The sequence below is a fragment of the Aquarana catesbeiana genome, linkage group LG03, assembly GCF_042186555.1.
Source record: "Aquarana catesbeiana isolate 2022-GZ linkage group LG03, ASM4218655v1, whole genome shotgun sequence".
Lineage (NCBI taxonomy): Eukaryota > Metazoa > Chordata > Amphibia > Anura > Ranidae > Aquarana > Aquarana catesbeiana.
In genome coordinates this window covers 260,766,786-260,778,067 of record NC_133326.1, presented here as the reverse complement: position 1 = coordinate 260,778,067, position 11,282 = coordinate 260,766,786, and positions in this window count along the sequence as shown.

Below are 11,282 nucleotides of genomic sequence, written 5' to 3'. Positions count from 1 at the left end.
GGATGGATTTGTTGCAAAACAATAAAAATATGACTGAGCATATACTGCCATTCTTCTATTATAGATAACAAAGACTCCTCAGAAGTGTTTTTTTCAAGAATGACGTTAATTATTCATAAGTGCTTCAATCTCTTCCAAAACTGTTCTTTTGTCCCAATGTAGAATTAGTACTTCATACAAAAAAACAGCATTCTGAAATACGCATTTTGCATTTCATCTGGTGAACTGCCTTTTTCACTTATCAATGGAATAAATGACAAGAACAGTGTCTGCTATTATGATCCTGACTCTAAATAGTAGTAAAGAATATGCCCAATTAAGATACATTCTTCGTATAATTGCTTTTGGACAATCTTATTTGCTTTAGTAACATTTAAAAAAAGGAGATATGCTTCAGTAATGTTTTCGGTAAAGACTTTGCTTGCGTTCTGCAGATATGCTTTTCAAAGTGTAATCACCGCTGAAATGTTGTGGAATTTGTGTCAATGATTAAGAACAAAATGATTCCAAGAAGAAATTCTCATTTCCACTCACAGCCATTCACATATATTTATGAAGCTTTTCTCAATGCCAGGAAAAAATCTCAACAGCTGCAATATAGCTAGTAGAGGTAAATGCACTTCTAAAAATGAATGTTTCCTAAGGGAAATATGACAGGTGCCATTGCTGACCTTCTTCTTGTGATAATTCTAATTGCCTGGCTGTTCTGCTCACCCACTTGTATGCAGGTAGGCAGGTGGTGTGATGACTGTTACTAGCAAAGGGGGCATCATTGTTGTTCTGTTGGACTAGTGGTGTGATTAGGTAGACAGCAATCCTCTGATCGCTAAATCACTTGCTTATAGTGTTATAGTAGTAAACAAAGCAGTCTCCTGACCACTGTTTTCTGCTGGTGCTGACGGGGAGCACAGCAAAGGACCAATGTGCCCTTTGCCATGGATTACAGGTGCCATCTTGAGAGAGTCTGTGTCTAAATGGACATAGAGTTCTTAGATTTTGGCAGCCATCTTTGAAACAGAGAGAATATATACCGTATATAGACCCTGCTGCTTTCAAGAGGGGCCTATTTGATGCAGGGAAACGTGGAGGTAGGCACAGCACCATGTTTGTTCGGGACAGATAGGCCTCATCCCTCAGTCAGAGAGAGTTGGAGCCCAGAACTTGGAAAGAGCTGGGGTGAATTCCTTGGCCGCACATAAGTACCTGACCAATTGCAGCAAAGGGTTTCGGTTTGTCTGGAAGCCTAAGGAAGCAGGCCTCACGCAACCTCCTGTATGTAAGCCCTGTATCCATGTTTCACAATGTGTTGTTCTTTATATATGCATTGCTTTCAGGAGAGAATGAGGAAAAGAATACTATGTTGTTGTAACTGCTGATTACTCTTATGTATATACAACTTAAAGTGGAGCTCCAGGCTCCTTCAGAAAAATGTAAAAGTCAGCAGATACAACACTGTAGCTGCTGACTTTTAATATTAGAACACCTACGAATCCAGCGGTGTCTTCACCCAAGCCAACTTTTCAATCAGCTCTCGGGTGATGCCACCGCCATCGCAGTTAAGGAAAACTGGCAGTGAAGCTTGGCGGCTTCACAGCCAGTCCTCTATTGCGCATGGCCTTCGTAAATAGTCTGGCAGCAGAGGAAGGAGGAAGGGGGCCAAACTTCCAGATTAGTTTGCCGCAGCGAAGTCAGCCGGAAATGGGAGTGGGTACCTGTCAAAACCAGGTACCCGCTCCCCCCTCAAAGGTGCCAAATGTGGCAGCGGAGGGGGGGGGGATAAGCGGATCTTCCCCTTTTGGGTGGAGCTCTGCTTTAAGGGAGAAATTGTGTTGCCTGTTTTCTTCTAAACTCTGCTACACTGGTACACACTGGCTCCAAAACTCACTCAGTCACTGACCAAACAAATACACATACAGTGGGGGAGGTTTACTGAAACTAGAGCATGCAAAATCTTGTGCAGTTGTGCATAGAAACCAATAAGCTTCCAGGTTTTATTTTCAAAGCTTAATTCAAGATGAAGTTAGAAGCTGAAAGGTTTTTTTTTTTTTTTGTAATTCCTTTAATATTCCAAAGAAAGTTACATTCAACAGCCAAAGTATGCCATAATAACCAATAACACAGTCAAATAGCACAGAAAGGGTCACTTAGGCCGCTTTCACACTTGTACGACAACTTGGAACTGCAAAGTCGCATGACAAGTCGCTCCCCATGATTTCCAATGACAACTATTCATATTGGTAAGACTTCAAGTCGTGCTGACTTCAAAGTAGTCCCTGCACTACTTTGGTCCGACTTTGATGCGAGTTAGGCATTCCTTGAAATCGTGTGACTTTGAAGTCGCAATAGTGTGAAAGGGGCCTTAATCAGAGTTATAGAACAACAAGCCCAGCGCTGCACAGTATGGGTGGTCATGAAAAACTATTATAGTTGTGAAGATAGTGGTCAGTGTGTAAACCTGGGGAGCCCGACAAGCAACTATAGGAAAGACCCAAAACATAGATACATGAATGCAAAAACAGTATAATAAAATAAAATAACGTGAAGTAACATAGATTAGAACCTTTTCAGCATAACGGGAGATATTGCGTCCCTATGGCCCGCTTAACTCAGAAATGTGACAATATAAACAGCGAGATGTAGACAAGGATATACACCATATCTGAATAACATAGCCCGTTACTGAGTCAGGGAGATAGAGGAGGGAAAGCTGCCAGAGGGGGAAAGGGTTCGGGGATTAGGCATCCCCAAAATGTGAAAGAAATGGGATAAGGAGAGGAGAGAAAGAATGAATGCAGGGAGGGCCTCTCGCCCAGTGAGTGGGGTTAAATCTAGGAGGTCAGTTCAATTGCGCCACCTCCCGTAGATAGGCGTCAGTGTACACAAAATGGTTCCAAGGTCTCCAGGTCTCACGAAAGGTCTCCTCCCGGTTATGCAAGGTATCATAAAAGGTTTTTATAGGCCACCAATGAGGTTAATTTTCCAAAGGCAAATAGATTGTGGGGGTTATTTACAAAAGGCAAATCCACTTTGCACTACAAGTGCACTGCAAATGCACTTGGAAGTGCAGTCGCTGTAAATCCGAGGGGGACATGCAAGGAAAAAAAAAAAACAGCATTTTAGCTTGCACATGATTGGATGATAAAATCAACAGAGCTTCCCCTCATTTCAGATCTACCGCTCAGATTTACAGCGACTGCACTTCCAAGTGAACTTGCAGTGCACTTGTAGTGCAAAGTGTATTTGCCTTTAGTAAATAACCCCCACAGTGCTTTGTAAGTACAGTTGCTCCAGGGCTTGGTAAATGAGGTTAAGCTTCACTCTTCAAAGAATACCCAATCATGTTGCACATGATTGGATGATGGAAGTCAGCAGAGCTTCTGTACATTTACTAAGCTCTGGAGCAACTGCACTTGCAGAGTGCTCAGTCTATTTGCATTTAGTAAATCCAATCCATTGCCAGACTAAAGTTACTAGATTTTCAAAAAGACACCCTACTGACTACTTCTCTCGTAACAAAGCCACTTTAAGCCCAGTGGAAATTTCCTGCAAGTCGGTGATTTGATCAAAATTGATGATCCTCTTACTGTTGAAAATTACAGATTTTTTTTCATATTTATCATTCAAATTCTTAAGGGAGGCACCTGTTCAGTCCCAGCTTAATTCTGAAACATATAAATGACCCCAAACACATGGACAAAATCATAAAAAAACTATCTGCAGTGAAAAGAGGAACATGGTATTCTGCAACACATTATATGACCCCCATAGAACCCTAATCTCAAACTCATTGAGCTAGTCTGTAAAACAGCCAAAGCCTTCAGTGAAACCATGAAAAGTTCTTCAGGATGACTGTAACAACACACCATGTGAGTACCTTCAATTTCAAACAAGTTTAATTACAGTGACTCCACTGGGGAGACTTTCCCACACTTCCTGTCCCTGTGACGCTTGTACTGGTAATGTTATTGTAAGAATCTGAATGAGGCTCTAACCCGTACCTGCTGTATACAATGCTAAATTAAACGTTTTGGTGGGAGTTGGCTTTAAAAGCCTGCTAACCCCCCTCAAATCATCAATACAGTTTTTGTATAGTTTGATTCACCATTTCATATATAATAAGGCAGGTACATTTCTCATTTGTTGGAGTTAAAAGTAAATGGAAGGTCTTAATTCAACGTTTGTCAAAGCACAAAAACGCACATGATCATGTACGTTAATGCACATGGAGAAATGTAAATGTACCTTAAATTTCTTATAATGAATTTAGGTTTTAGGTCCAGCAGTGTAGGCCAGGACCAGCCTAAAGCCCCATACACACAATAGGACTTTGTACAAACTTTCCCTTGGATTTTTGTACAAAGGGCGTTGCCCAAAAGTTTGTCTTGCATACAGACGACAGGACTTTTCCAGTCAACTTTCACCATATCACGTGGTTTTTCAGCTCTTTACCACCACCCTTTGGTCAACTTCTGTATTGTTGTCTGATATTGTGAGAATCTCGCCACTATTATTGGCGAGATTGACACCTTGCGAGCCGGGTTGACACTGGTGCAGGGATCCGACTTGGATCCCCGCCAATGCCAGGCACTGTGAATCTTGAGGGGGAACTCCACGCCAAATTTTAAATATAAAACCGGCATGGGTTCCCCTCCAGGGGCATACCAGGCCCTTAGGTCTGGTATGGATATTAAGAGGAACCCCCTACGCCGAAAAAACGGCGTGGGGGTCCCCCCCAAATCCATACCAGACCCTTATCCGAGCACGCAGCCCGGCCAGTCAGGAAAGGGGGTGGGGACGAGCGAGCGCCCCCCCCCCCCCTGAGCCGTACCAGGCCGCATGCCCTCAACATGGGGGGGTGGGTGCTTTGGGGGAGGGGGGCGCCCTGCGGGCCCCCGCACCCCAAAGCACCTTCTCCCCATGTTGATGATGACAAGGGCCCTTTTCCCGACAACCCTGGCTGTTGGTTGTCGGGGTCTGCGGGCGGGGGGCTTATCGGAATCCGGAAGCCCCCTTTAATAAGGGGGCCCCCAGATTCCCTGCCCCCCACCCTATGTGAATGAGTATGGGGTACATCGTACCCCTACCCATTCACCTAGGGAAAAAAGTGTCAATAAAAAACACAGTACACAGATTTTTAAAGTAATTTATTAGGCAGCTCCGGGGTCTTCTTCCGACTTCGGGGGGTCCTCTTCTGACTTCGGGGTCTTCTTCCGACTTCGGGGGTCCTCTTCTGACTTCGGGGGTCTCTCCGGCGTCTTCTCCCGGTGTCCGCATCTTCTTCCGGCTCCACCGCTATCTTCTGGCGCTCTTTTGCCAGAGGATGACATGACCACGCCCCCTTATGACCTCACAGTCCCAGCATGCCTCGGGACTGTGATGTCATAGGGGGGCGGGGTCACCGCCTATATAAGTCCATTGTGGAGCGCACAGAGAGCATTCCGGCTGGAGAGAGCGTTGTGTCAACATCTCTGGAAGAGAAGAGGGAAGAAGACGATCCAGAATTCCGGGCCACCGCTGGCAAAAGAGCGCCAGAAGATAGCGGTGGAGCCGGCAGAAGATGCGGACACCGGGAAAAGATGCCAGAGAGACCCCCGAAGTCGGAAGAGGACCCCCGAAGTTGGAAGAGGACCCCCGAAGTTGGAAGAACCCCGGAGCTGCCTAATAAATTACTCTGTGTACTGTGTTTTTTATTGACACTTTTTTCCCTAGGTGAATGGGTAGGGGAACGATGTACCCCATACTCATTCACATAGGGTGGGGGGCCGGGAATCTGGGGGCCCCTTATTAAAGGGGGCTTCCGGATTCCGATAAGCCCCCCACCCGCAGACCCCGACAACCAACGGCCAGGATTGTTGGGAAGAGGCCCTTGTCCTCATCAACATGGGGACAAGGTGCTTTGGGGTGGGGGGCCGGAGGGTGCCCCCCTCCCCCAAAGCACCCACCCCCCATGTTGAGGGCATGCGGCCTGGTAAGGCTCAGGAGGGGGGGCGCTCGCTCGTCCCCACCCCCTTTCCTGACCGGCCGGGCTGCGTGCTTGGATAAGGGTCTGGTATGGATTTGGGGGGGACACCCACGCCGTTTTTTCAGCGTAGGGGCTTCTCCTTAAAATCCATACCAGACCGAAGGGCTTGTTATTCCCCAGAGGGGAATTCCCTCTCGCGCCCGCCGCAGTAGGAAAATGTGTTTTTCCTATTGCAGCTAACGCGAGATGTACAGTACTCTGCCGCCGAGAACCAGCGCGATCTGATTGCGCTGGAAACATTCTCGCGGCTGCGTACTGTAGTTTGTACAAAAGTCCGATGGCTTTGTGTACACACGATTGGACTTTGCTCCATCGGACTTTTGTTGCAGGAAAGTTTGTCCGTTCACACAGCCAACAAAAGTCCGATGGAAACTGAAAAAGTTTGTCCGATGGAGCGTACACATGGTCGGATGTTGCTCCAAAACAGCTAATTTGCATGTTTGTTGTCAAAAAGTCAGATCGTGTGTACGGCCCTTAAGACAGCACAGTACAGAAGACATTGCTGAGTATAAGCAGAACAATCAGAGCACAGCACTTCCTAGAAGCAATGGTAGCACAAGCAATCTGTAAATTTCAGAAGCAGCTAAAAGCATTCTCAAAAGGTAACTGTGCTACTAATTTTATGTCTGTTTAGTGTCAAAGATTTCATACATTTGTGACTGCAGGTTATTTGTTTAACCAAAGGTTTATAGGCCATTCCCATATAAAGTACACAGCTGCTGCCGCTGGTTTCACAAATTACTGTCTGAAACTCTGTTTGAAAGTACAAGAATATACCTGACAGCTGAACTCTGCGCACGCAAGCTATTTACTGGAAGCATATGAGCATGACTTTCCGGATGGACTTTTATGATAAAATGAACTTGAAATTCAATGATCAGTTTTAGGATTGCTTATACAAAATGTAAAAAACAAATATTCCAACAAATGTGATGTCTACTTTACAACATATGTTTAAGAGTTTATACAGGTGTTGTTTCTATACAGTTTTTAAAGCGTACCTCCACACTCCCCACCCACTTTCTTGAATTTCGCTCATCCGCCCTCCTCTCTAAAAATCAAATTTATTTAAAATTAAATATGGTTTTAAATAACTTTTCCTGGAAACATATCCATGCACTACCAGAATTTTTTTTGCCTCGGCGAGAATGACATACCCATTGCATGCAACTTCTTTGGAAACCTAGGTTACATACATCCAAGAATGCCTCAGGGTACCCTACAGTTAAGGTCCGTACACACAATCGGACTTTTTGACAACAAACATGTAAATTAGCTGTTTTGGAGCAACATCCGACCGTGTGTACACTCCATCGGACAAACTTTCTGTTTCCATCGGACTTTTGTTGGCTGTGCGAACGGACATACTTTCTGGAAACAAAAGTCCAATGGAGCAAAGTCCGATCGTGTGTACAGAGCTAAAAAACCACCTGATTTGGTGAAAGCTGGCTGGAAAAGTCCTGTCGTCTGTATGCAAGACCAACTTCTGGCCAATGCCCTTTGTACAAAAATCCAAGGGAAAGTTTGTACAAAGTCCTATCGTGTGTATGGGGCTTTAGAGTTGCCACCTCATCCCTTTAAACCCGAACACCTTTGAATTACACAGGTTCTGAGGCTAATTAAATGCAGATAAGGCACCAAGTAAGTTTAATTAACAGCTTAATCAGCCACAGAACCTGTGTAATTCATATGTGTTCGGGTTTAAAGGGATGATGTGGCAACCATACCTACAGTTCAATGTGCTGCATTATCAGAGGGTGGCTGTCACTTCCTGCTTTTGCAGCCAGTCCCCTATTGGAACACATGCTCCAACTGCAAGTACCCAGAAGATACAATTAGCTCCTAATGAGGTCACAGAAGATGGTATTGCGGGACTGAATGTGCAGCGGCAGATCCCTACAGGAAAAAACGCAGGATTGCTGGGCACATGAGTAATTATTTGTGTATAACCCACAGAAAAAAGGTAATAGGGGGAGTGTAGTTCCCCTTTAAGTTCAAAAGCAACTATCTTATGTTATATACAGCTGTGGCTGTTTTGAGCCCTGGTATGCTGTCAATTAACTTCTGGGCCACATCCTAACTGATAGCAGCTCGTTCTTGCATAATCAATGCTTGGAGTTTGTCAGAATTTTGGAGGTTTTTTTTGTTTACTCGCCTCTTGAGGATTGACCACAGGTTCTCAATGGGATTAGGGTATGGGGAGTTTCCTGGCCATGGACCCAAAATGTTGATGTTTTGTTCCCCAAGCCACTTAGTTATCACTTTTGCCTTATGGCAAGGTGCTCCATTATGCTGGCAAAGGCATTTCCTCACTAAACTGTTCTTAGTTGGTTGGGAGAATTTCCTCTGGGAGGATGTTTTTGTATCATTCGTTATTCATGACTGTGTTCTTAGGCAAAATTGTGAGTGAGCCCACTCCCTTGGCTGAGAAGCAATCCACACATGAATGGTCTCAGGATGCTTTACTGTTGGCATGACACAGGACTGATGGTAGCACTCACCTTCTCTTCTCCAGACAAGGTTTTTTCCAGATGCTCCAAACAATCGGAAAGTGGATTCAGCAAAGAAAATGACTTTAGCCCAGTCCTGAGCAGTCCAATCCATGTACCTTGTGCGGAATATCAGTCTGTCCCTGATGTTTTTCCTGGAGAAAAGTGGCTTATTTGCTGCCCTTCTTAACACCAGGCCATCCTCCAAAAGTCTTCGCCTCACTGTGCATGCAGACGCACTCACACCTGCCTGCTGCTATTCCTGAGCAAGCTCTGCACTGGTGGTTCCCCGATCCCACAGCTGAATCAACTGTAGGAGATGGTCCTGGCGCTTGCTGGACTTTCTTGGGCACCCTGGAGCCTTTCTCATAACAATTGAACCTTTCTCCTTTAAGTTCTTGATGATCCAATAAATGGTTGATTTAGGGGCAATCTTAGTAGCAGCAATATCCTTCCCTATGAATGTCTTTTTGTGCAAAGCAATGATGACTGTACATGTTTCCTTGCAGATAACCATGGTCAACAGAGGAAGAACAATGAGCTTCCAGTCTGTTATTCTAACACAATCAACATTACAGGGTGATTTCCAGCCTTGTCCTCGTCAACACTGACACCTGTGTTACCAAGACAATCACATCATGCCAGCTGGTCCTTTTGTGGCAGGGTTGAAATGCAGTGGAAATGTTTTTTGGGGGGATTAAGTTCATTTTCATGGCAAAGAGGGACTTTGCAATTAATCTGATCACTCTTCATAACATTATGGAGTATATGCAAATTGCCATTATAAAAACTGAGGCAGCAGACTTTGTGAAAATGTGTTTGTGTCATTCTCAAAACTTTTGGCAATGGCTGTATGTTGTTAAATACACTAAGCTCAACCACTTCAGCCCCAGAAGGATTTGCCCCCTTAATGACAAGAGCATTTTTTGCGATACGGCACTGTGTCGTTTTAACTGACAATAGCACAGTGAAGCGATGTTGTACCCAAACAAAATTCACGTTTTTTTTTCCCCACGAATAGAGCTTTCTTTTGGCGGTATTTGATAACCTCTGTGGTTTTTATTTTTTGCTCTATAAACAAACAAAAAAACAACAATTTTGAAAAAAAATTTTTTTTTTTACTTTCTGCTATAATACATATCCAAAAAAAATATAAAAAAAAAAATTTATTCATCAGCTTAGGCCAATATATATTCTACATATTTTTGGTAAAAAAAATCGCAATATGCTTATATTGACTGGTTTGCACAAACGTTATCGTGTCTACAAACTACGGGATAGATTTAGGGACTTTTATTTTTTTTTTATTGTTTTTACTGGTAATGCCAGCGATTTGCAATTCTTAGCGAGACTGCGACATTGCGGCGGACAAATCTGACCCCAAATTACTCTTTTTGGGGACCAGTGAAATTAGTACATTGATCAGTGCTATAAAAATGCACTAATCAATGTAAAAATGACACTGGCAGGGAAGGGGTTAACACTAGGGGGCGATCAAGGGGTTAAGTGTGTTCCCTCAGCGTGTTCTAACTGTAGGGGGATGGGCTTACTGAAACATGACAGAGATCACTGTTCCTGATCACCGAGAACAGTAGATCCCTGTCATGTCACTAGACAGAATGGGGAAATGCCTTGTTTCCCTGTTCTGCCTCTCCTCACCGCGTTTGCAGGCCGCCGGTGGACATCGAGTCCACTGGCAAGCTCCCACGGCGCATGCTATCCTGCTTAAATGGAAAGTTGTACAGGTACGCCAATTTGCGCAGTGGTGCCACTCTGCCGACATATATCGGCGTGAGCCAGTCGGCAAGTGGTTAAAGTATTACTAAAGGCAAAACCTTTTTTTTTGTTTTGGACAGAGTGCAGAGGGATTAGAACGCTTGTCAGCTTTTACTGCTTTTACTTATTGCTCTCTCCCCGTTAGGGAGATTCACCCTCTCCATTTTTCCTGTTTACCATTACCATTGAAAGTGAAAGTAAAAGAAAATCCCAAATTTTGGGGTGACCCCAGTAAAGTAAAAGAGGGGAATCTTCCAGTGAGGACACTAGTTCTGGTGATCTGGGGGTCCCCAAGGGATTCCCCTAATTTGCAGGGATTTCCTCTCACTTTCTGGGACAGGAAGTGAAGGTAAATCTCTGCAATTGCACACAGATGGCGAAAAAAAAATCTGACAGGGGTTATCACCTTCCCTTCTCTATCCAAAATGAAAAAACAAGTTTTGGCTATTGTTCTAATTTAAGGGCCCATTTAGACTATTGCATTGCTGTAACAAGCGTTGCTGCATGTAACACAGGTTACAAATTTTGCTGCTTTGTAATGCCGTTCATTGGTCGCCCAACACACACGTTTTGGAGCATGCTGCAATGCACCATAGTGTGTTGTGTTACAGAGTTTGGGATATGTCTTATAATTGGGACCTTTTGGTGTGTTATCAGCCCTTTATTTTCAATGGACTACCTTGATGTAATGCATGTTACCACATGGCATAAAGAACATGCATTAACAGGAATAATGACAAACCGCTTCAACAGGTACCAGCCATTTTTTTTTTTTTAGCACCATGAAATGTAATGCCATAATGTGCTAGTATGCATCGTATCGCATCGTTAAACTTACCTAAAAACAAAGCCTTCCAGTGCCGAGCTGTCGCCGCTGCAGGCACTCCCATCTTCACCCGGTCTTCCTTCTGGGTTCGTAGGCTCTGCCTGTGTGACTGGCCAGAGCCGCTATGACGTTGGTCCCACGCTTTTCGCGTGAGAGACGCTGTTTACAG